Source organism: Callospermophilus lateralis, chromosome 9 (assembly GCF_048772815.1).
Source record: "Callospermophilus lateralis isolate mCalLat2 chromosome 9, mCalLat2.hap1, whole genome shotgun sequence".
In the NCBI taxonomy this organism is placed as follows: Eukaryota; Metazoa; Chordata; class Mammalia; order Rodentia; family Sciuridae; genus Callospermophilus; species Callospermophilus lateralis.
In genome coordinates, this window is record NC_135313.1 from 70,051,499 (window position 1) to 70,078,549 (window position 27,051).

Below are 27,051 nucleotides of genomic sequence, written 5' to 3' on the forward strand. Positions count from 1 at the left end.
TGGCAGGGACTTGGTGGCGACTTAGTGGCAACTTAGAACAAAGCAGCCCAGAACAAAGCAGCCCATGCTGCTTTGAACATCAATCAGATGCTGGCGGAAAAGCCTGTCAATCACCCAGATCTCCTGACTAAAGCCTGTCAATCAACAGGACCCCTGGCCAATCCTGGAGTTCAGCCAACTCCCCTGACCAACTCCAAGGGGGAAAGGGACCCTAGAAACACTTTTTCCTGTCCCAAGCCCTTCCCTTCCTGCTGTAAGCCCCATAAAAGTCCAGTCTGGTCAAGCTTCCATGCGGTTTCTCCTCAGACCCTTCTCCTGTCCCCTCTGTGGGTCTGATCCAGTTCCGCCCAGGAGTGATATCTCAATAAAGCTTGTTCAACGGCCCTTTTAAATCTGCCTCCTTTGGTTGCTGCCTGCCTCGCCTGATCTGACAAACACTTTGAAAAATTATGTGAAATTAACATATTCAATGTGAACAGTTTTAATTTAAATGTGGCCTCTCTTTAAATTAGGAAACCTCATAATATAGTTTTCTGTTCACCACAGTTTCCAGATTAGATTCGACTAGATCTAATTAGATTGGATCAGTATAGATTTATTTTCTTGGAAATGATTTCCTTGGTATGTAGGTTGGTCCACATTAAAAGGCAGTTTTTGATTATTTTTATATGCATTCATTTTTATCTCACCAATGAAGGTCTTTAAAATTTTATTTATTCTAATGTGTAGTATATGACAGCAGGATGTATTACAATTCATATTACATATATAGAGCACATTTTTTCATATCTCTGGCTGTATACAAAGAATATTCACACCATGTACTTAGGGAAATGATGTCCATCTCATTCCACCATCTTTTTTATACCTGTCCCCTTCCTTCCCCTCCCTTCCCCTTTACCCTATCTAGAGTTTGTCTAATCTTCACATGCTTCCCCTCCCAACCCCAGCATGAATCAGCCTCCTTATATCAAAGAAAACATTTGGCATTTGGTTTTTTGGGATTGGCTAATTTCACTTAGCATTATATTCTCTAACTCCATCCATTTACCTGCAAATGCCATGATTTTATTCTCTTTTAATGCTAAGTAATGTTCCATTGTGTATATATACCAAAGTTTCCCTATCCATTCATCTACTGACAGTCATCTAGGTTGGTTCCACAATTTAGTTATTGTGAATTATGCTGCTATAAACATTGATGTTTTGATATGTTTAAATATGGAAACTGTATCTCTTTTGGTTTCATTCTAGCTCTTACTAAAGGATATTTAATGAATGATCAAGTAATGGCCTACACAGAATTAGCAGTGCAAAGTTAATTCTGAGATTGCAGATTGTGCCTTCAGTTTTGTGACAGTTATGTTATTTCTTTTATCTCTTGGATGAAAGTAATCTTTCTTGTATTTTTAATAAAGAACTTTATATTTCTCAACTTTTCATATTTACAGAAATATTAAATCTTAAATCAGGATTAAAACTATTTTAAAAGATTGTAACTTAAAGTCTGCGAAAATTAAGATAATGTGTTACATATAAAGCAAAGAAGAACTTTTTTTTTAAGGCAATGACTCCATCTTTTTTCTTTTACCTTTATTTATTTATTTATTTTTATGTGGTGCCGAGGATCGAACCCAGTGCCTCGCATGTTCTAGCATGTGCTAGGCAAGCGCTCTGTTGCTGAGCCACAACTCCAGCCCAAAGCTAAAAAGAATTTTAAAATGCTTCTTAAGTCCTGTATTTTCATTTTGAAAACCCCAAACTTCAGAGTGACTTGGTCTGTATTAAACAGCTAGTTTAAGGTAGAGACTCTGATATGTGTGTCTAATTGAGTCCAGTGTTCTTTTCTGAAAATTAGGTGACTTTTTATTTCCTTTAATGTATTCCGTCTTTCTCTTTTATTGTTTTAGAAAGATCACATTTCAGGCTTGTTTCTCTTCATAGTATCACCATTTCCCAATCAAGATATGAACTCTTGGCATTACTTTGGATTACTGTCTCTCCTTTGGCTCCAGATAATCAAAACTTAAAAGTGCCTGTGATCTGTCTTCTATATCTTTTACATCCTTTGTTTTTCTTTCATTCCCATCACTATTCTATTCGGTTCATGCTTAGATAGTTGTATTCGTTTACTTAGTAGTTTCTCTGGATCTAGTATCATGTCTCCTCTTACTCATTGTGGATAACATTGCCACATTAACATATCTAAAATCATGATTTCTTTCTTTACACCTATGTGTGTGTTATTCTCCTTTTCTGGAAAATTCTCACTGCTTTTTCATGTATATGCATATCTTTTAAAGCTCAACTTAGATCTTATTTTCTTATCAATACTGGCCTATTGGGAGTACAGTGTGCAAAATCTGAAGTCAGGTCGTGTCTGTAATCTTTTGACATCTAAACACATGGTATCCACTTATCATAGCATGGTAGACCAAGAGGAGAATTTAGATGTTATTTGTTCTCATTTTTATGTTTGAATGAATAGTTTTCCTGAAGTTAAAAGTATTTGAAAGGTTCAGGGCAGAAATGTAGTAGACTTAGTTTTCTAACCTCTTAATTCCAGAATTCTTTTTGTAACACTTCCTCTCACTGTAAAGTGCCTTGTCTTTTTAGATATTTATTTCATGAGTAAATTTATTATTTTACTAGCATGAGGCCCAAAATCTTGTTTTACTCTTTTGTACTTCTCATAATATTTTACACATAAATAGGCCTTAATTTATTCTTTATTTATAGAGAATAATTACTTTCAGATAAAAGTAACATTTTAAATAAAATTTTATTTCCATTTGTACAGATATTAATGGCCAAGAATATATTGCTTTTGTTTAAAAGGGATGGAAAATGTGTTTTTAGTAGTTCTTGGTAGTTTTATCTACTTCCAAGGCTTTGTTAAACAAAATTAGTGGGGGAAAAAAATATAATTGAAAAATTCTCTGGTTGTACTTTTATTGCTAGGGAAGTGGGTTTCACTTGTTTGCAATAGTAAGAACACTGACTAAAGTACAAAAACAGAAACTTTATCAACATTTCTTCATTGTTTTAATGTTTTCAATTTCTAAGTGAATAAAATGTTTTATAAAAAATAATTTTGAGGGGTGGGGATGTAGTTTACTAGTAGAGCAGTTACCTATCATGCATATGGCCCTAGGTTTGATTCTCAGCACTTCAAAAAATTAATTTTTATAGCAGATTGTACTAAATGGAAATATGATAGAATTCTGTTGTTTTAGTTATCAAGCCACTATTGTAAACTAATTACTTTGTACCATCGTTTAGGTTTTAAAGTTTTATGAATATATCTGGCTTAAAATATGTAAGTAAAGCAACAGGAATTGTAGGAAATATATATAGTTTAAAGTTCCTTTGTAACTTAGCATTAATAAAAATGTTACATTAGAGGGCAGCTTAAATATATATCAGGTGAATAAAGAATGGGCTTCGTGCTCATAGTTGGGGATATTTGTATCATCTGCTGAGATGTATTACAGAGGTGATGTCAAGGTGAAAGCAGGCTTTCAGAATGGTTGGAAATCATTGATATTCTGACTTGGAAACTGTAAATGGCTCAGTGGCAGATGGAGTCTTTGTCAAGGAAGAAAAATGGCAGCTTTGGAGCACATAGATGTTTTGCTAGCAGCACAGTACATAGGCTTGTGACCTTCTAGTATTCAGGAGTCCTTTCTATGCTCTAATAAATTGTCCTCAGCTTTTATTCACCCCAAGTAGATAAATAGTAGTCATCACATTTTGGTACAAATTGAAGTGTTTTATTATGTAGAAGTATAAATATGTTTAATTGTCTAATTTTCAAAGAACTAAGCTTTTAAGGGAACCTGGATTTCTTGGTATCAGAAATATTTCTCTGTTGATTTGCAAGAGTAAAAGCACTTAAGGAGTCTGAAAACATGTTTGTATTATAATTACAGAATATTAAATCTTGAAAATATGCAAAAAATCCTAAAACAATCTATTTATTTTACAGAAGAGACTAAGGCTCAGAGGCTATAAGTTAACCATGACCACTTAGCTAGTTCATGATTTTTAGATTTTTTTAACATTTATAAAATATCTTTAGTTTTGAAGGTAAAACTAACCTTAAATACAATTTAGAATACTATTGTATACACCTACTTATTCATGATACTTGCATAATGAGAGTGGATAAGTTTAGACTTTTATTTACTATCTAATTGTAGATAATTTTATTGGAAAGAATTTAGCCTTTTTTTTTTTTAATCTGGTGTCACTAGACTACTGTATAGAAAATTTTTTGTTGGAGGGTTAATTACTTGGATTATAAAGTTACCTATGACCAAGCTATGTTTTTATTCCTTAATAAATATATTTCATGAATATTAACCAATTGATGTATAAATGGTCCTAACTTACAGTGATTCTGCTTATGATTTTTCAACTTTACAGTGATGTGAAAGTAAAATGCATTCAGTAGAGACTTAAGTTTTATCTTTTCATGGGTTATTGATGTGAGTGTAAAAAAACAGTACTCTGTGGTGTACTATCTTGCTAAGCAATGATGTTTAGTAAATTAGGTATATTAAATGCACTTTTTATTCATGGAATTTTCCACTTACAATGGGTATAATGGGACATAATCCCATTATGAGTCTAGGAACATTTGTATATAGTATAGATTATTTATATATATACTATGTTGACTTATGATTTTTTTCTTTTTTTAAAGAAATAGTTGTAGCTTGTACACTGAGATATTTTGAAATTTTCTGCTTGTGTCAGTGAGAATAGTTTTTAGAGGGTTATGTGTTCCTATGAGAGTCTATTGTCATGTATGTTCAGTTGAATAGCTGACATGTATTGAAGACTAACATCATCATTAACATTAGGACTGGTAAATAAAGATAATTTTGTGCTCTTGTAAAAAAAAATTAGGACTGGAAGCATTACACTCCTAAAATCGACTTGATAATTGATAAAGTTATAGAAAAGAATCATTACAGCATTGAAGAAAATGACACTTTGCTTTACAGGGTGAAGTCTGCTGTATTTAATACTTCAGATTGTAGTCTTTTGCCAGCCAGTGCCTAAAGAATTCAGTTAAAGAAAAATTTACAACAACAGTTATACTGAAATGTTGTCTGTGCATTTTCTAGAGATGAAATTATGCAACATTTTTACCATTGTTTTCAATTAAGAGAAAATTTTGAAGTTAGAGTCAAAGGCTTCCAAAATCCTGAAATAATTTTTTGTTGTTGTTAACGATAAAACTACTCTCAGCTAGGTGTGGTGGTAATCCAGAGCTGCTGGAAGCTGAGGCAGGAGGATCAGGAGTTCAAAGCCAGCCTCAGGAACTTAGTAAGGCTCTAAATAATTCAGTGATACCCTGTCTCTAAATAAAATATAAAAATAAAAAGTGCTGGGGATATGGCTGAGTGGTGGAGTGCCTCTGGGTTCAATCCCTAGTACCAAAAACAAACAAACAAACAAAACTAATCAGATTTTATATAGAATATGAATATGAAAAGTATGAACCATATTATAAATGAAATCACTATTACTGATATGTTGATTCGTATCTATTTCATCTATTATCTACTTTAGTATGGAATAAATTGTTGAATACAGGTAAAATGATGGTCACTAAATTATTTAACAACTAATTAGTAAGTTCCTATTTACACACAAGTGCTAAGGATGGATAATGTACTGTAAGAAAACAAAGACTCTGAACTCAAGGGCTAACTTTCTATAGGTGAAAGAGACAAGTTAATATTTAATATATTAGATGGCAACCAATACTATGAAGAAAAGTAAAGCAAATTAAGGATCATGAGTGCTGGGGGTGTAAGTTAACATTTATTATAGAGTTGTCATCAAAGGCCTCTGTAATAAAATGACAGTTTAGCCAAGATCTTAAGGAAGTAGGGAGCAAAGCATGCATGTCTCCGAGTGGGGACTCTTTCTAAGGAAACAGTAAATGCCAGCACACTGAGGGTAGATTATGTTTGGCAGCATGGCTGGACTGGAGTTGTGTAAGTGATGAGCAAGAATTACAAATAAAGCCAGAGAGATTTCACATAACCAGCATTTAAGTCTTTTTTTTTTTTTTAAAGAGAAGATTATAAAAACCATGCTTTCCAAGCTTAACTAAAGCCCTTATGTCAAACCAGTGGTACCCAAAGTAATTTGGTAGAACATTGTTTATATGGAATATTAGATGAAAAGATGGTTCCATGGTTAAATAAATTTGGAGGACATGGATTATTGTTAAACAAAGTTAAATTAGTTTTGTTTTAATAATTTTCTGAGCAACTTTTAATGTGCTAATGTGTTTTGTGAATTTCCAACTCATTTGATCCTTCCTTCAAAGATTGCATCTTATGGGACTAGTATTTGTCATGTGTTGGCAAGTGCTGTATTAGACAGGTTAACTACAGGTTAATAAAAGTGTTTTTCCACAATAGCTATTTTGTAACTTCTCTGCTTTCCTGAAGGCCATACCTCTTCCTATCTGTTTTTTTTCAGTAAAGATTGCATTTCTTTCTCTCTGTAAATATTTCTCCAATCTATTCATTCTGTATTTGTGATGCCTAAATGTAGGTTTGCATCATGTCTCTCCTGGGCTGACACAGTAGTTGGCTAACTGGTTTCTCTGCTTCTAGTCTTGCTGTGTCCATATTCATCATCCTCATTGACGATTTAATTGACATCACAAATCTAACTAGGTTATTCACCTACTTAAATCCTTTGCCAGCTTTCAATCACTGCAAAATTAATCTCATTTAAGAGCATATGAAATCTTTCATAATCCGTCCTCTGCCTACATCTGAAATTATGCTTCAATCTCCCATACTTAATGCTCTCCAAATTTAAAACCACTTATACTTGCCTAAAGTAGGTAATGGATTGTACAGTCCTTTTGCCTTTATTCATTGCTGTTACCACTTCCTGACACAACCTTCTTCTGTAAGTAGCCTAATTTTCCATTCTTAAAGGTTTAGAGCAGATATAATCTTCTACAGGAACACTCTAAAAGATCTTCCTGGGTATACTCATGAATCTATCAAAATACTTTTAAGATGAAATAAAAATACGTATTTGTATTTTTTCTACTCTCAGATCCTACGCCTTGTAGCTGTGTTAAGTGCCTAATACTTTAAGTGAATACGCAAATTAACTTCAGTAAGTAGTTGAAAAGATCAATCAATTTCTCTTTTTCTCTAGTTCTGACCCTGTTAGGATTATAGATTTTAAGTGTAAAACTACAAAATATCTGGAAGAAAACGGGGAAATCTTAGTGAAGAGTTCTTATATATGACACATAAAACATGATCTATAAAAGGAAGAATATTAATAAATGGTTATTTGTTTTGCAAAAGACCCTATTATGAAGAATAGACAAACTACGTATTGGGAGGAAATGTTTGAAAACTACATATCTGACAAAAAAATCATACTTAGGATATAAAAAATGTCTCAAAACTCAACACTTATAAGCAAACAGTCCAATTAGAAAAAAATGAGCAAAAGACATGAAGAGCCATTTCATCAAGGAGGATATGTAGATGTCAGATGAGCTCATAAAAGATGTTTAATCATCACTAGCCATTAGGCAAATGAAAAAATATTTGTTCATTGGACACCTGGCATAACAGCTAAAACAAAACAAAACAAAAATCACAGTATTACATTCTGGCAAAGATGTGGAGAAACTAGTGTCCAATAGTCTGCTGTTGGAAATATAAAATGGTAAAAACACTCTGAAAAGTAGTTAGGAAGTTTATTAAAACAACAACAAAAAAATTACAAAACTAAACACAAACTTAAAAGTTAGAATTGGTAAAGGAGAAGAGCTTGGGTGTGACTATAAATGACTAGTATGAGAGAGATCTTTCTGGTGATGTTATCTTGATGGTAGTGTTTCTTACATGAATGTACATGTAATAAAACAACATGAACTCATACATACACATTTGTAGTTAGTTTCTGGTTTTTATTATTTAATCTATATTATTATGTATGTTATAACCATTTGGAAAACTGAGTGATAGGTACATGAAACTTCATTATACCATTCTTTTAACTTCCTCTAAAGAATATAGTTATTTCAAAATAAAAGTGGGGAAAAATACTTATTGTTTAAAATTTTTACCTCCCTACCCATTTCTGTGGGGGAAAAAGTTTCATTTCCTCACTAAACTTTAGACTTTATTCATGTTTTTTGATTTTTATCATCTTCTGCCATTTTTAGAGATTTTTTTCACTGATCTTTCATAAGACACATTCATTTTCTCCCTCTTGACAGTTGTATTTTATTGTTATCTATAGGATTATCCTGTTCTAAATAAAATTATAAGCAGAAATACAAATAAAACCTTCATATACCTCCCTCAAGTTGTAAATTAAAGATACATTCATGTTCATATGTGTAGCTCTAGTTCATTCATTTTAATTGCTACCTAGCATTTCATTATAAAAACATGTCTCAGTAGTTTATTTATTCTTTCTTGAATATTTCCCTGCTTCTTTCTTTTCATTTATTCATTCTTTTTTTTTTTTTTTTTAAGGATGTTGGGAATCAAATCCAGGGTCTCATGCATGCTAGGGAAGTACTCTGCCACTAAGCTATATCCCCAGCCCACAATTAACATCCTTATGCATAACTCTTTATATATATATATATATATATATATATATATATATATATAGACATTTCCAGGTTACATATCCAGAAGTGGAATTACTGTCTTAAAAATACGCTACATGCACTTTTTACTTTATGTTGTCTAACATCTTTCTACAGTTATTGTACCAGTGCGAAAGGATTTCTTAATATATTTAGCATTTGTTTAATTTTTACCTTTCTATTCCCTCCCTCTCTATAGATGTCCAACAGATTTTACTTCTACAATATACTTTTTTTATTTCTTGCTCTACCTTGACCAGCCATGAAATAAAAACAATTGTGATTCTTTTTGGCTTCCATAGCTTTCATATTCATCTCCTCTTTTGTGACACTTCTGTGCAACCTTACTACAGACATTTGCTCTTACTTAAACTATTTCAGTAGACCAAATACTGTGACAATCCTTATTGGAAATTTCTTCCTCCTCCAGTTCATCCCACTTAAAACTGCTAGGTCAGTATTTCTAATGAAAGTAGTTTACCATTGTTTGCAGCATTACTTTTGAAAACCTTAATGTGGTATTCAAGGTCATTTTCAATAAGGTTCTATGTTGTGACACAAGACTAAAGCAGTCAGGGTCACTCCAGGTGAACTGGGCTGGCACAAAATAATCACACAGAGACAGAAAAATACCTTTTTCCTTGGGTTCTGTGACAGCTCCTCTGACTCAGCTCCCATAAAGGAGGCAAGGCAGACAAGAACCAGAAAGAGCATGCCTTGAACCCATTTTTATTGGGGAGAAGCCATTCATATGAGGCAAGGAATCAGGTTTAGGGGACTGAGTCTAGCTTCCTGATGTCCTGCTGTCAGCAAGTTGACTGACATCTTGGAAGGCCACGCCCATCTCATGTGCTGTGTGGGAATCAAAGGCAGAGCAAATGAAAGGGACAAATATGTGCACAGCCCAGACAGAACAGCATCATCAGTCCAGTCCACTTTGTGCGCTCAAGATGCTCACAGCTCACACACACACACAGCCCATGGCTGTTTGCCATATGCATAGCTCCTGTCCAGAGTGGCTCCCGACAATCCTAAACCGCTTTTACAGCCATGTCTTCCACTATTTTTACTTACGCTCTATGTACTTGCCAGACTACATTATTTTTTATTATTTGTTGATTGATTTATTCAAATAATAGATATTCAATGAGCTTTTATAATGCTTTATATCTATATAACTATATTGACATTGTATTTTAGGTGCAAATCATGATTCTTGTATAAGGGAACTTGTATTCCACCTCATCCTAGTCTTTGAACGTATTAAGTCCTTTTAAGCTTCTGATCCTTAGCATATATGTTGTTTCTTCACTTGAGATAGTTTCCTAATTCCCCCATCTGGCCATCTTTTCCATTCAAATTCCTACCCACTTTTCAAGGTCTACTTTACATGTCACCTTTTTATGAAACCTTTCTGACATCTTCAGTTCCCTTTTGCTCCCATTGTACTTTAATTATACCATTCTTATGGCACTTGGTATGTTCCATGAATTTGTCTTACCCTTCCAAGAAATTAAGTGTCAAGTACTTTGTCCAGTCATCTGTTATTACTTGTGTAATACTTAACATAGGCTTTGTATTTAATAATTAAAATAATTTAGTCAAAGATAACATTATTATCCAACTTTATCAATTGGATCTATTTAAAAAATAATTCAAATTAAGAAAAAATAATTACATAACTTTAATTTGGTGTTCTTAAAACACTACAGAATAGGGCTGGGGTTGTGGCTCAGTGGTAGAGTGCTCATCTAGCACATGAGAGGCCCTGGGTTAGCTCCTCAGCACCACATAAAAATAAATAAACAAAATAAAGGTATTGTGTCCAACTACGATTAAAAATAAAAATTTTTAAAAAACACTGCAGAATAAACTTTATGACTTGCCTTAATAAACAGTAAATGTGATTAGTGTTAACAAGTTTTCTATTTTTTTTTTAAATTTTTAAGTAGTTCCCTTTTCTCAAAGCAAACTGTACTCTGGATCCTACTTGTTAGCTTCCCAAGAAGCTGGAACTACAAGCAAGCACCACCCGACCTGGCCTGGTTGGTTCTCTGGAGTTGCCTTGGCAGCTGCTGTGTGCCTCCTTTACTCCAAAGAAAAGCCCTTTGTTTATTTTCTACTATATTGGGCTTCTTCACAAGATTTTGTTTGAAGAAAGAACTCTCACACTAAAATAATTTTAAATCATTGCTAAGATAGCATTAAGTACTTCAGTTTTATCTATTTTATATTTTCCAAACTTTTGTTAGAAAAGTATTAATCTGGCGCTCTTCTTCCTTATATTATCATTGATTTCAAATCAGTAGTCAATTGAATGAGACTTTAGATGATGAAGCAAATGGTAGACAATGGACTTTTGGATAAAACAAATAGATTGTTCATTTGCTGAATATTCTGTGTTTTTTTTTTTTTTTTTGAGGGGGCTGTTTGTTTGTTTTGTCCTCTAGTATTGAGGATGTAACCCTTAGGACTTTATCATTGAACTACATTCCCAGCTTTTTAAATTTCTTATTTTGAGGCAAGGTCTCACTTAATTGCTTAGGTTGGCCTTGAACTTGCAATCCTCCTACCTCTGTAGCTGGAATTACAAATGTGTGTGCCACCATATCCAGTGAAGATTCTGTGTTTTAATATGGAGTTTTGAGAAGTTGTTAGAATATCAGAGATTACTGGAATTGGTGTATAGATGTTTAGTACACTGAAGAATTTTTTAGGTTACAGCATCTGTAATGTACAAAAGATTCTGATTCAGTTTGTCTGGACTGGGGCCTGAGATTTCACATTTTTAACAAATAATTTCAATATTGCTGGTATTTCACTTTGAGTAGCAAGAATATAGATGACCTTCCAATTTTAGGATTGCTAATAACATTTTTGGATTGTCCTAATAAAAGTAGATTTTTGGTTGCTTGTAGACATTTATTTAAACTGATTCTCTACTCTGATTTGTATTTTACCATTTTAATAGAAGTTTCTAAGTTTTAGGGAAATGTGTGGATTACGGATTAATGATTGCTCTAGGATATGTGATTCTTTGCTTAAAGTTATCCTTTGGTATTTTCATTCATTCATGCACTACCCCGTAGAACTCAGAGCCTCATGCATGTTAGGAGAGTGCTCTCCCACTGAGCTACACCTCCAGTCCCAAGATTTTTATAACTTTGACAGGTATGACATGGTCAATGGAACTTTAATTAATAAGGAATCTCTTAATTACTTGGTTTACTTTTCTAACAGAACTAGAATTCATAATAGCTTTTTGTTATTTTAGCAGGATATTGTTTTAAGGCATACTTATATTATAAAAATAAAAATAGGAAACAGTTTTCTGTTTGACTTTGTTTTAGTTGGTATAAGTACTATTTTTTTCTTTTGTAAAACTGTTATTATCACAAATTAGTTGCAATTATATACTATAAAGGTTAGACACAGGTGGAATTGAAAACCAAATGTGTCAATAGCAACCAATAGGATAGTTAGTTCTGTCATTAAATAGCTTATACTCAAACAGATATAAATTGATTGGGGGTGATATTAATATTTAACTTTAATTAAATAATATAAAAAACATTGATAGTCTTTTATGCTTTTACAGAAAATTATGACTTGGTCATAATTCTTTAAGAAAGTTCTCAGAATTACTTATTTTTGACAAATGGAAATTGGAAATCAATATTTGCAGACCAAGATAGTAAAACATTTTTGGGGGGAAAATATGATTTTATTTAAAAAATTAGAACAATTTTATGTTGATAGTTAATATATTATCCCTACATTATTTTAATTAATAATTATCAGCAGTAGAAAGTGCTAGAGGATTTATATTATTACAAAAGTGACTTTAAAATACATTTATTATCATTTTATTATTTCTTATTAAATGAACATTCACAGGAAAAGTTTTCATATGGAATTTATGGCAAATGCTGATAAAATATTTTTAGATCTGATCCAAAATTGTCTATAGAAAGGAACTTCCTTTGTCTCTTCTGGTAGCATCCATAGATTTTTTTTTTTTAAGGTACATTAATACTGCCGATAGAAGCAGAACCATTGGAATTTACATTAAAAATAAATGTGATGAATAAAAAGCAGCACACTATAATATTATAGTCTTGACTGTTTTATCAATAAGTTCTTAAATTTGAAGTACAAAAATAGTGAAAAGGTCGAGAAAAAATGAAAGAAAGAACAAACGATGCAAAAAGAAAATGACACTGAGGTCTTGGTTTAATACATATGTATTTCAGGTTGATGGTTGATTTCATTAGCAAATCTCATTGTTATGCAATGTCTGTTCTTCTGCAGCAAAATGAATATTGTATTCTCAGACTCTGTATCTATTATGTTTCAATTACTGAAAATATATACATTGAGCTGACTTCTGTTTACTTTTACCAATTGTTTTTAAGGAAAAGAAAGAAAACTGAATCATATTATTTTGTTGTTTAAATTTCTTCAATAACCTTTTTAATTTTTATTATAGATTTATTTTCTTCTATTGTTCTCTAAAGTAAACATCTAAAAGAGGTGGATAATAATGTAACCATGTTAATTACCCTCTAACTTATTAAATAAACACAATGTAATCTTGATTGATTTAAGCTGATAATTAATATGTGCTACTTAAGCATATGCTTTCTAACATTTTTAAATGTTGAGTGGTTTTTCTTATTGCAATAAAATGTTAAGTGTACATATGGCAGATCTGAAGACTGCTACCTTTTGCAATAGCAAAAAATGTATGTTGAACTTTCATAAAATAAGAAATTCAGAAATAACAAATTTCAGTGGTTATACAGTGGAAGTATTCATTTAATCACAAAAAATGTAATAGGTTGCATAATTCTTATTAATGTTTTCAAATATGGATCAAGCAGTATTGGACATTTAATGTAAGTCATTTTGATATCTCACAATAGTTTTCAAAATCAGTTTGGTTTTCATAGTGTTCTGAAAGATTGCCACCATAGTTGACATTCTTTTGACAAGCTTAGAAATCAAATAGCCCAAGATTTGATTAAATGTGAGTTGATTTTATAATGCACAGAAATTGTCTGTTTGGTAAAAATTGGCCTTCTGGTTCACTTAATGAAATCCTAATAAACACCTTGGCTATGTTGAACGAACATGAGCTGGTGTGTGTGTGTGTGTGTGTGTGTGTGTGTGTGTGTGTGTTAGTTTATTAATAGCTCGTATTAAGTTAATTTAGTGTTTGCTACATGCTGAGTGTTTTATTATTCACAATGAGTAATATAAAAGAAGAATTTCCAAGTTCTAGTTAAGGAGATCCCCAAATTATTACAGAGTAATATAAAACTAAATCACGTAGAGAAAGAAAGTTTTATGGGCCCAAATAGTCAGATTCTGTGAAAGCACCGTCCTGCAGGCAATGAGACCTATCCTGATAATGAGGTGTGGTGGAAGAAATAGGAAACAACATAAAAATAATCTGGGAGGTAGGAGTACACAAGCTTAGCAATTTGGGGACATAAAGGAGACTCAGCCAACTATAACGAAGATTTGATTTGCTACTCCCTATTTACCTCATATGAATATCAGAGTGAAGCATTGTTAAATTTTAATAGTGTTCAATCCAGATGCATGTCAGTTGACATGGTAGCAACTGACATGGTGCAGTTATTTTTTTAAGTTACTGAGTTATCTGTCCTGTTTTGGGACTTGCCTGAGAGCAGAAGAATATTTTCTGAATCTTTTTGCCTTTATAGAATCATTAGGTACAGTTAGTTGTGCTGAAAGTGCTCTAAAAAGAGTGCCTGGCTGAAATACTCTAAGGAGATGGGGTGGGGGTAGGAGTTCCCTTTTCTCATTTGTCAGCTCAGAGAGGGAGTCTTTTCATAACTCACAGGGTGCCATATATACTTCTCTCCCCTTTTGTCTTATCTCTAGATTCTTAATATCCAAACTCACCAGCCCTTGATAAATGCCATCTTGAATAAAATAAAATATCATTTATTTTCTCTTCCTTTCTACATTTTTCTTCATCATTCTCTAAATTTTGGCCCTTTATGGGAAATTAAGATAATCATGGATTTTTTAAAACAAAGTAATAATTTTCTAATTTAAATTTTTGTTTTGTTTAGGCAAACGAATTACAAAATCAAACCTACCAATATCATAGGAAATACAATTTAAATTTTCTATAGTAGAAATAAGAATTGTGTTTTTGCATTCCAAGTGGCTATAGAACATATAAGTTATTTAATTTGACCAGCAAATTCAGCTGAAACTGTTAGTGCCTTAATCATAGTTTTCTGAAAATTCCTTCATTCACATGTCATTTTAGGTAAAGGTGGTGATTAGTGATTGTTAGTGACTTGTGTTACAGTGATTTAATACTGAAGGTTTACTTCTGAAATGACAAATTAGGTATTTGTGATGAGAGATTCTGTACCCTTGGCACAGTCTTATCTGCTTGGGTTTGCTTTTTGTTGTTGATTTTATTATTATTCTGTTTTGTTGTATTTTCTATTTTAGTGCATTAACTTTATTTTGCATACTGAATTATTATAAACCTAATCTAAGCAATATAATTTTAATGTTTTGATAAGATTATATTGTTAAAAAAGTCTTGAGCTCTTTGCATTAAAATGAAAACATACTATGTTCATAATAAAACAAAGGTGTAGTGTTCGTAAACATAGAATCTTTAAGAAATGCAATTTTTACAGATTTTTTAAAAACGCCTACATATTTTAAAAGTAGTGACTTAGTTTATCATAGGTTTTTATTTGTCTTATACCCATAATTAATTTAAATCAACCTTCATTGAACTATATTAGAAATTTAGGGAGCAAAAAGAAGAGCAGTTTAGGGAGGAAAAACTAAGGACAAGGAAACTTAGTTTTCAAGCTAACAATTTTTTTTAAGTGCTCACAGTTGACCAGGTTTTTTTTTTTTTTTCTTCTTTGAAATACAAGTTTAAAATGATATAAGGAATAGCTTCAAGTTATGTAAACTTTTTGATTCATACGATTGAGTTTTTTTCAAAGACTGCTACATAAATTTTAAAGTAGTATTTTGGAGGTGTGCTTTGGCAAAGAATTTTAATTTTGGTCTTTTATTAAGGCTCAGAAATTTCTTTTATTTACTTTCTTGAAGGAGTTGAAATTTAAAGACTTTTCCTTAGGTTTTTTTTTTTTTTTTTTTTAAATCCTTATTTGTTTTTAAAGCAATTTGTTAGCATTTGTCTCGTTTTTATAGCTTATTTACTAAAACTAATTTTTGAAAGCTGCTTAAACCATCTCAGTTTTTAAGCATTTTTTATTTTAAACTGTGAGTTATTTCACGTCAAGAATGAACTCCCTTTTAAAAAGGAAGAAACAAAATTCTTCTCATTGTTGGTTTTGATGTTAATAAAATTAAGAAAAGAATCAATTACTTGAGACGTCAGCTTTACCTGCCTTAGTTTTGTCACGTGAGCCTTCACGTTTACTGGTGATCTAAGTGCTCCACCTGCCTTTCAGTTTGTTTACCAGGAAATCAAGATGTGTAAACTGCAGGAAGTACTATTTGACCCTCTCCGACAGTATCTCATTACAATAATTGCTAATCTCTGAATAAGACAGCCATGTTTTGTGAGTAACTGAGAGAGAGAGGTTGTGTTAGGTAGATTTTAGGTGTTTCAAGAAATAGAGCATTCTAAATGCTTGCTTGGATTATGTTTTCATTATAGCTTTTGATAAAAGACATATGGTGACCTTTGGGGTCAGCAAAGCTAGGACACAATAGCAGGTATTCTTTCATGCCTTTTAACTGAAAGAATATCACGGCTTGTTGTTTTGGAGTGCTGTCACTGCTCTGAATCGAAAGGATAATGGCTACTTCCTGATTAAACCCACTCTCCACAGTAAGCTGCTAATGTTATACTGTCTTTTTCTCCTGTGAATGCAAGAGTATTTGATGTTTGCTTTACTTTTTATCATTGTCTTTTCATTGATAGATCTCTTACAAATATATCTTGAAGTTGAAGTTTATAATAAGAGTAGAAACAACTGTTTTTAAGTTTGTGGGTTTTTTTTTAAAAATGCAAAAGTATTTCTGTTTGATATCTTAAATCCAACCATCTCATATACTTATTGTAGATTTTGGTTAAAGAAGTTAGCTATATTTAAAGACATTAGAATGATAAAATATATTAAGCTGCTACTTTCTTGGCACTCTAAGCAAAATTTTAAAAATAACTTATGGAGTAAATTAGATTAATTTTTTTCAGTGACTACTGGGATAAAGTAATTTTATTATTTAATAAATTTCATAATTCTGTTTACATATATTGTGTTGATAATAATTTTATTATATTGTTGTTCTTAGTTAAGAGATCATCATGACTTAAAAACAATGTTCAGTATTCAAAATTTAAGAAGGGAATAATGAGCTTCTTAGCTTTAATCCTAAAGCTGGCAGTCACTCCATCTGTAGTCTTGGGACAATCATTTAAATTGCTTACCTCAGTTTTCTTGTCCACTACCATATGAGTGATTAGGTAAAATTTGCACTATTTCCTGGTGGTAGTACAAACTATAAAGAAAACAAATTCACACATGTTTTATAAAATAGATAAGTGACTCTGCAGATAGGAAGACATTAAGAGCCACAGTAGACAGAAATAGCAGAAAATTTTTAGAGCTTTAAAATAAACACTATTACATTAGCCTTTTAAATTGAACTGAACTCCCAGTGTTGCTCCAACATCAATATTACATTACCCAAATAATATACATATAATTGGACACATGACTAAAATGAGAAATGGCAAGCTTAGAGATAATTTAGTAAAAGTTAGAATTTATTTAACTTTTTCTCAAAAGTCATACTTTTAAAAATGAGATTGTTCAGAGTAGAAGGAAGAATATATGTGTATATTATAGGCCTATATGTATAGGTGACCTAAATAGTACCATATTTAATTTTTAATATCTAGTGTTGGGTATTTTGCTTATATAAGAGAAATCATTTAAAATTTTTTAAAATTTGAAGGTAGTTACTGAAGAATATTATAGAGCCTAACATCTTAAAATATTCAAAAATATTCTGGGATTATGTAAATAGAATTCCTCTTTATTGAAAATTAAGGTATTTCTTCTGTAAAATGCTTATCAAGTTTATTTTTGGTGACTCAGTAATTTTTAATATAAATTCTTGTTATGTCCTAAGGAGATTCTAAATATTGTGTTTAGTGAATATTCTAACTTACTTATCAAACAGAATTTAAATGATAATCTTCACATTATCTTTGCTTTACAAATTTACTAACTTAAGTAACCTATTTTTGTAATAACAAGTAATAGATGTTGTGTATTAAATGCATACCATGTGCAAACATCTGGGCTAATTCTATCATCATTTTTAAAAATTTTTTGTCATTAATGGACCTTTATTTTATTTATTTATATGTGATACTGAGAATCAAATCCAGTGCCTCCTCACACATGCTAGGTGCTTGCCTCTTCCACTGAGCCACAACCCCAGTCCCCGCTATCATCATTTAATATTGATGATAATTATGTCATGTGCAGGTACCTTTATTCTATTTTAATTGATAAGGAATTGTTGTAGAGAATTTAAATAATGCAATCAAGGTCCTTTTGCCAATAAGTGCCAGAGTCAGACTAAAATCACTAACAGAATCTAGAATCCAGAACTCAGTCTCTAGTGTCATACATTTAAGCATTGTGTTTAGATTATGGAGATAGTAAAGGTGCTTAAATCTTTGATATAGTTGGTTTTATTTTTTATTAATTTATCAAATGTTGCTGAGTTTTTCCAAAGTGTTTGGGCCTGTAAGGAAGTATAGGTGATAACAATAGAAAGAAAACACAATGGTCGAAGGGGCAGAAAATTAACAGGCTCTTTACAGTATAATGTGATAACTATACAAGAGAGGTAAGCACAAAATACCAAAGTGGCACAAAGGAGAAATATCCAATGTATTTTTTTATTTACATACTTAATTCGCATTTTTGTGTGCTGCTCTATGTATATGGAAAAATATCAGTAAATAAAACTTTCAAAGGTCTCTACCTTTGTGGAATGTATAGTAGACTTAGAAGTAAACAATAAATAAAGTGATACTGAGCAAAGATCAAAGAAGTTAGCTGTGTAGATGCCCTTAGGAGGAGTCTTCAAGGCAGAGAGCATGAGGCAGGAGCCTGACTGGTATGTGCTCTAAAATGAATGGAGGCCATTGTGATGGAAAGTAGAGTGAGGGAGAAGGGAGAGTACAAGGGAGGACCTTAGAGACCACTGAAGCCTTACATGGCTTTCTGTAGATCTGGATTATATTTTTAATTGAACTGACACATAGGATCACTTCTGTTGCTATGCTGAGAATAGACTGTATCGTGGCAAGGCCCACCAGTTAAAAGGTTCTTAGGATAATCTAAATGAGAGAAGGTAGTGGCTAGGGAGAAGTAAAATCTGGATGATTTATCTGGGCACAGTGACTCAAAACCTGCAATCCCACCAACTGGGGAGGCCTCGGGCAGGAGGATCACAAGTTCAAGGCCAACCTCAGCAACTTAATGAGACCATGTCTTAAATTAAAAAAAAAAAAAAAAATTTAAAAGTGGTTGGGGATGTTGCTCAGTGGTAGGTCACTTTGTACAATCAATCAATCAATCAATAACTGGATGTTTTTACGGTAAAACAAAATAGTTCTTGATGGAGTAGATGTGAGAGAGGAAAAGGAAGAAAGGATGAATAAGGTTTTGGCTTAGCAATTAAAAGATGATGTTGGGTTTTCAGGTGGAACATATTTGGAATGGGGATGAAGAAACAGGACTTCAGGTTTGGATGTGGTAGATTTGAAATGTCTATGTGCAATTGGAAATACAGGAAGGTTCTACAGAGGAGATAACAACCTAAATTGGATTGAAGAATGAATTGCATTTACTCAGCCAAAGAGGTATTGGTAATGGAATTCAGGAGCATTTGCTATAATTCTTCAGTGAATCTTTGCATTTTTATGGTTTTACATATTTACTAACTAGAGTAACATCTAAGCATCTGAAAAATAATAAGACTTAAAAAGTGAAAAAACTGTTTTTATCAAAGAAATAATTATTCTGGATATCCAAATTTTTAGAGTATTTCAGTAACTACTATATTCATGAGTATCATACCAGCATACTTTTACATTTGATTCTAAACATAGCACTCTAAGGTAAATAAATATTTCATTTAATATTTAGAGAAAATGAATGGAGGCAGATTAATATTTGCCTGACATCATTAATAAAAATGGTGAAGCTAAAGACTGGATTTAAATCCAGGTCTTTAGATTCTGTTGAAAATGTTCCTTATGTTAAAAAAAAAGTATGTGATGTTAATTTTTGTATTGTTTTGAGGTCTTGTTGAACATTAATTTTTGTTCTGCATTGTAGCACAGTGATAGTCTTGGGACATAAATTTTATAGATTCTTAATCATGGAGTCAAGTCATTTGTACAAGCTTTCACTATAGTTACCTAGTACAGATACTCCTTCTACTCCTGGCTCCCAACCCAATGTAAAATGTTTAATGAATGCTTTAAAAAATCATAGTTGCTATCATCATCATCTTCATTCCTTTTCTAATATGCTCTGACTTTGGAATAACAGCCCAAACTTGTTGGATTCATGTATAAATTTTAATTCCTGAAATATAAATCATATAAGAAGTTTTTTTTTTTTTTTTAGAACTTTTTAATAAATAATAATTCTTAACTCATGTTCTGTCAGCTTGGAGACTATTTTTTATTTCCTTCCCTTTTTGATTTGACCAGTGAGCTTGCTGTACAACCATGTTTCTGACTGGAAAAGTAATAATCTCTAAGATGCCAGTGGGTATTTTCATTGTAAAAGTGAATATGTTGTTCTACTGTAGTAGGAAATATAAATATAGTTGTTCTTTGAAGCAGTTTTACTTTTGATGTAACAATGCCAAATTTAAAAATTTTTAAATTTTTGTCTTCTGAATCAAAATATAATTATACTTTTTAAATCTTCATGTGAGTTAATATTGTTTACATTTATAATATGTGTTTAAAGACACAGTTAACAAATCAAACAAATAGCAGTTAAGAAATATTTTTCCAAAGACATAACATAAAAAAGTACTAATAAAAATTAAAAAAAAAAAAAAAAAACAGGGGCTGGTGTTGTGGCTCAGTGGTAGACCACTTGCCTAGTACATGCGAGGCCCTGGGTTCTATCCTCAGCACCACATAAAAATAAATAAAGGTATTGTGTCCAACTACAACTAAAAAAATAAATATTAAAAAAAAGTAAATAAAATTTTAAAAAGCACAAAACCCTGCTGTAGATAAAAGTAGTCTGATGACTCTAAAATAGCTCATTTTAAAGCATTTACTCTGAAAATGGGCAGAAACTTTACCTAGGCTTTATATACCTAGGTTTCTGAAAGTATGTGACTTTAGTGCAGCTGTTTTGATGCACTTCTCAAAAACAGGGATTGAAGCCAGGGGTTCTTTACCACTAGGCTACATCCCTAGTCCTTTTAAAATATTTTTTTGGACAGGGCTGGGGTTGTGCCTCAGTGGTAGAATGCTTGCCTCAAATGTGTGAGGCACTAGGTTTGATTCTCAGCACCACATGTAAATAGATGAATAAAATAAAGGTCCATCAACAACTAAGAAAATACTTTAAAAGAATTTTTTTTTTTTTTGAAACAAAGTCTTGCTAAATTACTGAGGATTTTGTTGTTAAGATAGGCTTTGAACTTGTGACTTCCTGCCTCAGTTACTGGAATTAAAGATGTGTAACACTGTGCCCAGCCATTTCTTAAAATTCTTATGTTGTTTTTTCAAAGAACAACAACAATTTTAAAAATTGTGTTTATCCTTCCTATTATTTTCTCTGAAGTCTTCTCTTTCATTATCATGCCTTAAAGACTTCTCTTAAGTATGTTTATTTTAAGCATTATTTAAGTAAAAGAAAAATTTAGTTAGTTATTTTTATTATCACTAAAATAACTGTAATTTTCATATTAATTAATTCTGTTAAAGATTATAATTTTATATCCTAAATATTTCTACTTAGGCATAGAAAATATTAGTGTATATGTTAAATGCTTGTGTATTACTCATCATTTAAAAAGTTTTGAATAGTTTCTTGTCTTTGATTCAGTCAAGAAAAAAAAATGGTCAATTAGAAATTTGTTTTTAAAGTATTCATTATCGTCTATCTTTAATAATCATACTGAACTAAATCTGTTATATCCTTGATTAATTGGAATGCTCAGAGAATGAGCATTCTGATTAATTTTTTTTGGAATGTGGTCTCTTACCATTTATTATAGAAAATTTTATTTAATACATTTGTGCAGGTATAAAATCGAAAAAATTTTGTTAATTTGAAGAAGTAGGTTGCTACTGAGTCTTGATTTCTCAGTGTGAGCTATTACTAGTCTAGTTTGGCAAACAAAGTACAAACAAATATTACATATGGTTGTTGATTTGATAACTTGAGCAATTAATCTTGTTTTGTAAGCAAAGCATAATGAAATATTAACTATGTCCCAGTAATTTTAAACACTAGGAATGTCAAAAGGAAGATAAGATTAATTGCTGAATGAGTGATATAAATAACTAAAATACTTTACTAGAATAACACGGGGAGGGGAAGTTTTTTTTTTTTTTTTAAGGAAAAGGAATCTGCGCAAAATTTTGAAGCAGTGAAGAACTTCAAACATTTAAAAATTAGATTAAGATACAATTCACATTTAAAGTTGCAAAATACATTTAACATAAAAGTTGCCATTTCAGTTTTTTTGGGGGTATGCTAGGGATCAAATTCAAGGTGTTGCATATACTAGGCAAATGCTCTACCACTGAGCTATACCATAGCCCCAGTTTTGATCAGTTTTATGCAGGCAGTTCAGTGGCATTAGTTATATTCAATGTTGTGCAACCATTACTGTTATTTCCAAATTCTTTTCGTTACCCAAACAGAAACTAATCATTAAGCAATGACTTTCCATTTCTTCTACCTTCCAGCTCTACTAATCTCTAATCTACTCTTTGTCCCTAGAAGATTTCTGATAAGTAAAATGATAAAGTATTTGACCCTTTTTTGGTCAGATTTATTTTACTTAGCATTAAGTTTTCAACCATGTTGTAGCATGTTTCAGAACTTCATTGTCTTTTATGACTCAACTGCATATATCTAAATAAAACAAAATATATGTGCATTTATCATATTTATTCATTTATCTGTTTGTAGGGCATCTTCTCAAGTCTTCCTGAAGTATTTTTTGAAGTCTCTGCTTTTTTTTTTTGGTAGTATTGGGGTTTGAACCCAAAGTGTGCACATGCTAGACAAGTGTTCTACCACTGAGTTCATCTCCAGTCCCTTTTTTAAATTTTATTTTCAGACAGGGTCTTGCTAAATTACCCAGGCTGGTTTTAAACTTGTGATCCCCCTTCACAAACCTTTCAGGTAGCTGAGATTACACATATACACCATCGTGCCAGGTTTATATTTAGCTTTTTGAGGCACATCAAACTATTTTACACAACAGTTGAATCAAGGGGCTAAGGTTATAGCTTAGTGGTAGAATGCTTGCCTAGCACTTGTTGAGGCACTGGATTCAATTCTCCTTACCACATAAAAATAAAGAAAATAAAGATATTGTGTCCATGTACAACTAAAAATTTTTTTAAAAAAGTTGAATCAAGTATTAACATATTCTATTATAACATATAAAGTATGTAAAGGATTAAGCTTAATGAATATTGGTCTCAGGACATAGCCTGTATTTTATTTTTTAAAAGAAAGGAAAACAGAAAGCCATATGTATTATGTGTAAGAACATGTGTGTGCATTACTAGAGATTGAACCCATAGGTCTTCTACCACTGAGCTACATCTCCAGCCCTTGCTAGGTTGCTGAAGCTGGCTTGGAACTGGGGATTCTCCTGCCTCAGACTCCCAAGTCTCTGGGATTATAGGCATGTACCAATAGTTACTTCGGAAAGTAAATTTAAAGAATAAAATAAACTTTCTGGTTATATGTAATCCCAGTGTTTCTTAATATTTTATAGAACAATATCATTGAATTTGGATATCTTATTCACTAGACACTCTGTTATAGAAGGATGGTATTGATGTTTCCACTATTAATTCACAAAATAATGTAGTTCTGCCCAGTTTAAGATATGTTTATTTTGGATTGCTTTTTGAGCACTATAAAGTAAATTCACTCAATTATATGTAACTGAAAATTATCTCCAATATACTCTTTAGTTATTTCATATTAATTTATTTTCCTAAATATATGTTAATGTTTCATAGTTTTAAATCTGAGGGAGAAGACTAGGCATTTCAATTGGTGTTTTTGAGACAAATCTTAAAAGTATATATTCTAGAATTCAGTGTGAATTAGGAGAAAAATGTACCTTTCATACATAAGTGAGACCACTAAGACAAAAGACAGGGTTCACTGGCTTGATGAGATCATTAGAATCCAAGAAATCGGGCAATATTGTAATAGGGAAACTTTTTGGTCTAACTACAATGGATTTATAATACTACTAGAATGGATTTATAATATTGCAAACCCACAAACAATAATGAATGAAATTTGTGGATTCAATAAAGAACTGAACAATACTGACAGATATAATGGGTAATCCTGATGAGAATTTTGTTTAGGGCATCAGAGAGTAATTTCTATACAAAATGAAGAATAATTAGAAGTTCCTTTAAAATTTCTCATCAATGGGTATACATGAGAATTACGAGAATATTCTTTTTAACTGATACATAGGCAGTTTAAAAGAGCTAACAATTTTGTGAATATTGAAAATTCATGGAATCTTTTTTTTTTGATTGGGAGAAACTTTTGAGTCCAGTGAATTTTTCACACCTACATAGGAACTGATAGTGATATTACCACAGGTTAGGCTTAGAGAAATCTCTTGGAAATAAATTTTCACTTGAAAACAAAATTTCAATAGTTTATTGAACACAGAATTGAGGTGGACTAAATACTTTGAATGACCTTCTGGATAAAAATTAAATATTTAGCTAAAATAGTTAAAACATTTTCATCATGACAATGCTGATCTGGCAAGAAGGTAATGAGTAGGCAAAACGAGGTGGTGTACTCCTATAATCCCAGCAATTTGAGAGGCTGAGGCAGGAAAATCACAAGTTTGAGGCCAGCCTCAGCAACACAGCAAGGCCTTAAGTGACTTAGCGAGAGCCTTTCTCAAAATAAAAAGTAAAATTGTCTGGGGATGTGGTCCAGTGGTTAAGTGCCCTTAGGTTTAATCCCTAGTTTCAAAAAAGTTCATGGGACCAAAACTAAGTGCAATACAAAAAAGTTTCCTCCACTACTGAGAATGCACCCAAAGGTACTCTATCTGAGCTATATCCCATCCGTTTTTGTTATTTTGAAACATGGTCTCACTAAATTGCTGAGACTGGTCTTGAACTTGAATCTCAAGTTTGAGACTAGTCTGGGCAATTTAGGCAAACTTATTTGCCTCAAAACAAAAAATAAAAAAGGATTGCTGATGTAGCTCTGTGGTAAATTCCCCTGGGTTCAATCTCTAGGATCCCACCCCCTCCAAAAAAAAAAAAAAAAAGTTATCAAGGAAAACGAACACCTTACACAAATAGTAAATGGAACCATCAAATCAGAAAAATAAGAAAGAATAAAAGTAGGTAGGAACAACAGAAGGAAAAATAAAGTTGAAATAAAGTTTATTTAAAATTAGGATTGTAGTTGCCAAGTTCCTGTCTGTCTCCCTTCTAGGTCCTTTAATATTTATTGTTGAGTTTGGAGTGATAGAATGAAGGAAATGTTTGGGGCAAACTGGCCCAGATTTTTTTCCATTTAACTTTGTTTTAATGGATCTCAAAATTGGGTGATAGATTTTTGGTCAAGTTGTTACTGATTTAAAAAATAATAAAACTCATTCTACCATCTTTCTTACCCTCATATCCTTTCCTTTACCTCTCCCCCCACTTTTCCCTATCCAAATTTCCTCCATTCCTCCCATGTTCCCTCCCATCCTCATTATGAATCAGCATTCACATATCAAAGAACAAATTTGGCCTTTGATCTTTGGGGGATTGGCTTACTTCACTTAGCACAATATTCTTCAACTCCATCCATTTACCTGCAGATGCCATGGTTTTATTCTCTGTTAATGCTGAGTAATATTCCATTGTGTATATGTACCACAGTTTCTTTTTCCATTCATCTATTGAAGGGCATCTAGGTTGGTTCCATAATTCAGCTATTGTGAATTGTGCTGTTATGAACATTGATGTTGCTATGTCACTATAGTGTGCTATTTTTATGTCCTTTGGATGCAAACTGAGGAGAGGGATAGCTGGGTCAAATGGTGGTTCCATTCCAAGTTTTCCAAGGAATATCCATACTGCTTTCCACATTGGTTGCACGAATTTGCAGTCCCACCAGCAATGTATGAGTGTGTCTTTCCCCCCACATTCTTACCAACACTTATTGTTGTTTGTCTTCTTAATAGCTGCCATTCTGACTGGATTTAGACCCCTAAGTACATGTATAAAGTCACAAATGGTGTGACTCTACTTTGTGTATAACCAGAGAAATGAAAAATTGTGCTCTATATATGTACTATGAATTGAAATGCATTCTGCTGTCATGTATAACAAGTTAGAGTAAATAAATAAATTTTAAAAACTAATAAAACTAATGAAATTGCCACAGACACACAAAAACAAATACAAAACAAATACAAATATAAAACCTAAAGGTTTTATGATACATTATCATCATTAACCAGACTTCTACTATGAAATGATCAGTTGTGACAAATAGTTTTGAGACAGTTCCTCCACTACTCCTTAAGACTGGGGTGGTAGATGTTAGGGATAATATTCATTTAGCCTCCTGAGCTGTCTAGGTAGACTTGGTCACCATGCCAGCTCCAGCAGCCTTCTGGTCTACCGCTTTGATGACACCCACAGCAATTATCTATCTCATATCATAATAGTAAGATGTTCCAGGGAAGAATAGAGAAACCCTCAGTATACATGGGCTTGCCTAGAACTGTGTCAATGATGACACATTCACCAGGTTTCCAAAATTTAGGTTCATTTTTCAGCTTCATAGCAGAACAATGATCAATGTTTTCTTTCTGCTTAGCTGACTTGTAAGTAATGTGAGCTACATGTTCAGTACAGGGGCATAATCAGCAGTGACTTGGTCTGGATAGTTCAGGATAATCACTGGTCAGTGAAGCTAGCTGCTTCCATTTTGTGTCACTTTTGCTTCATCAGCAACATTGCCTGACAAACATGCAGTAGGAATTCCTTATCTGTAAGATTAGAATAATAATTCCTGACTTACCTATTTTGTGATTTT

At 32.1% G+C, this 27,051-nt stretch overlaps 1 protein-coding gene across 9 annotated transcripts in view; it reads left to right on the top strand.

Moving 5' to 3' along the window:
• Positions 1–27,051, top strand: part of Baz2b (bromodomain adjacent to zinc finger domain 2B) — a 264,182-nt gene that overhangs the window by 68,085 nt on the left and 169,046 nt on the right. Inside the window, exon 1 of one of the 9 annotated variants that reach the window (XM_076865721.2) lies at positions 16,490–16,541. The exons of the other annotated variants lie outside the window; for them this stretch is intronic. The gene's annotated coding sequence lies outside the window, so the exon portion shown is untranslated. Of the gene's footprint in view, positions 1–16,489; positions 16,542–27,051 lie in introns of those variants that run through there. 9 annotated transcript variants of the gene reach the window in all.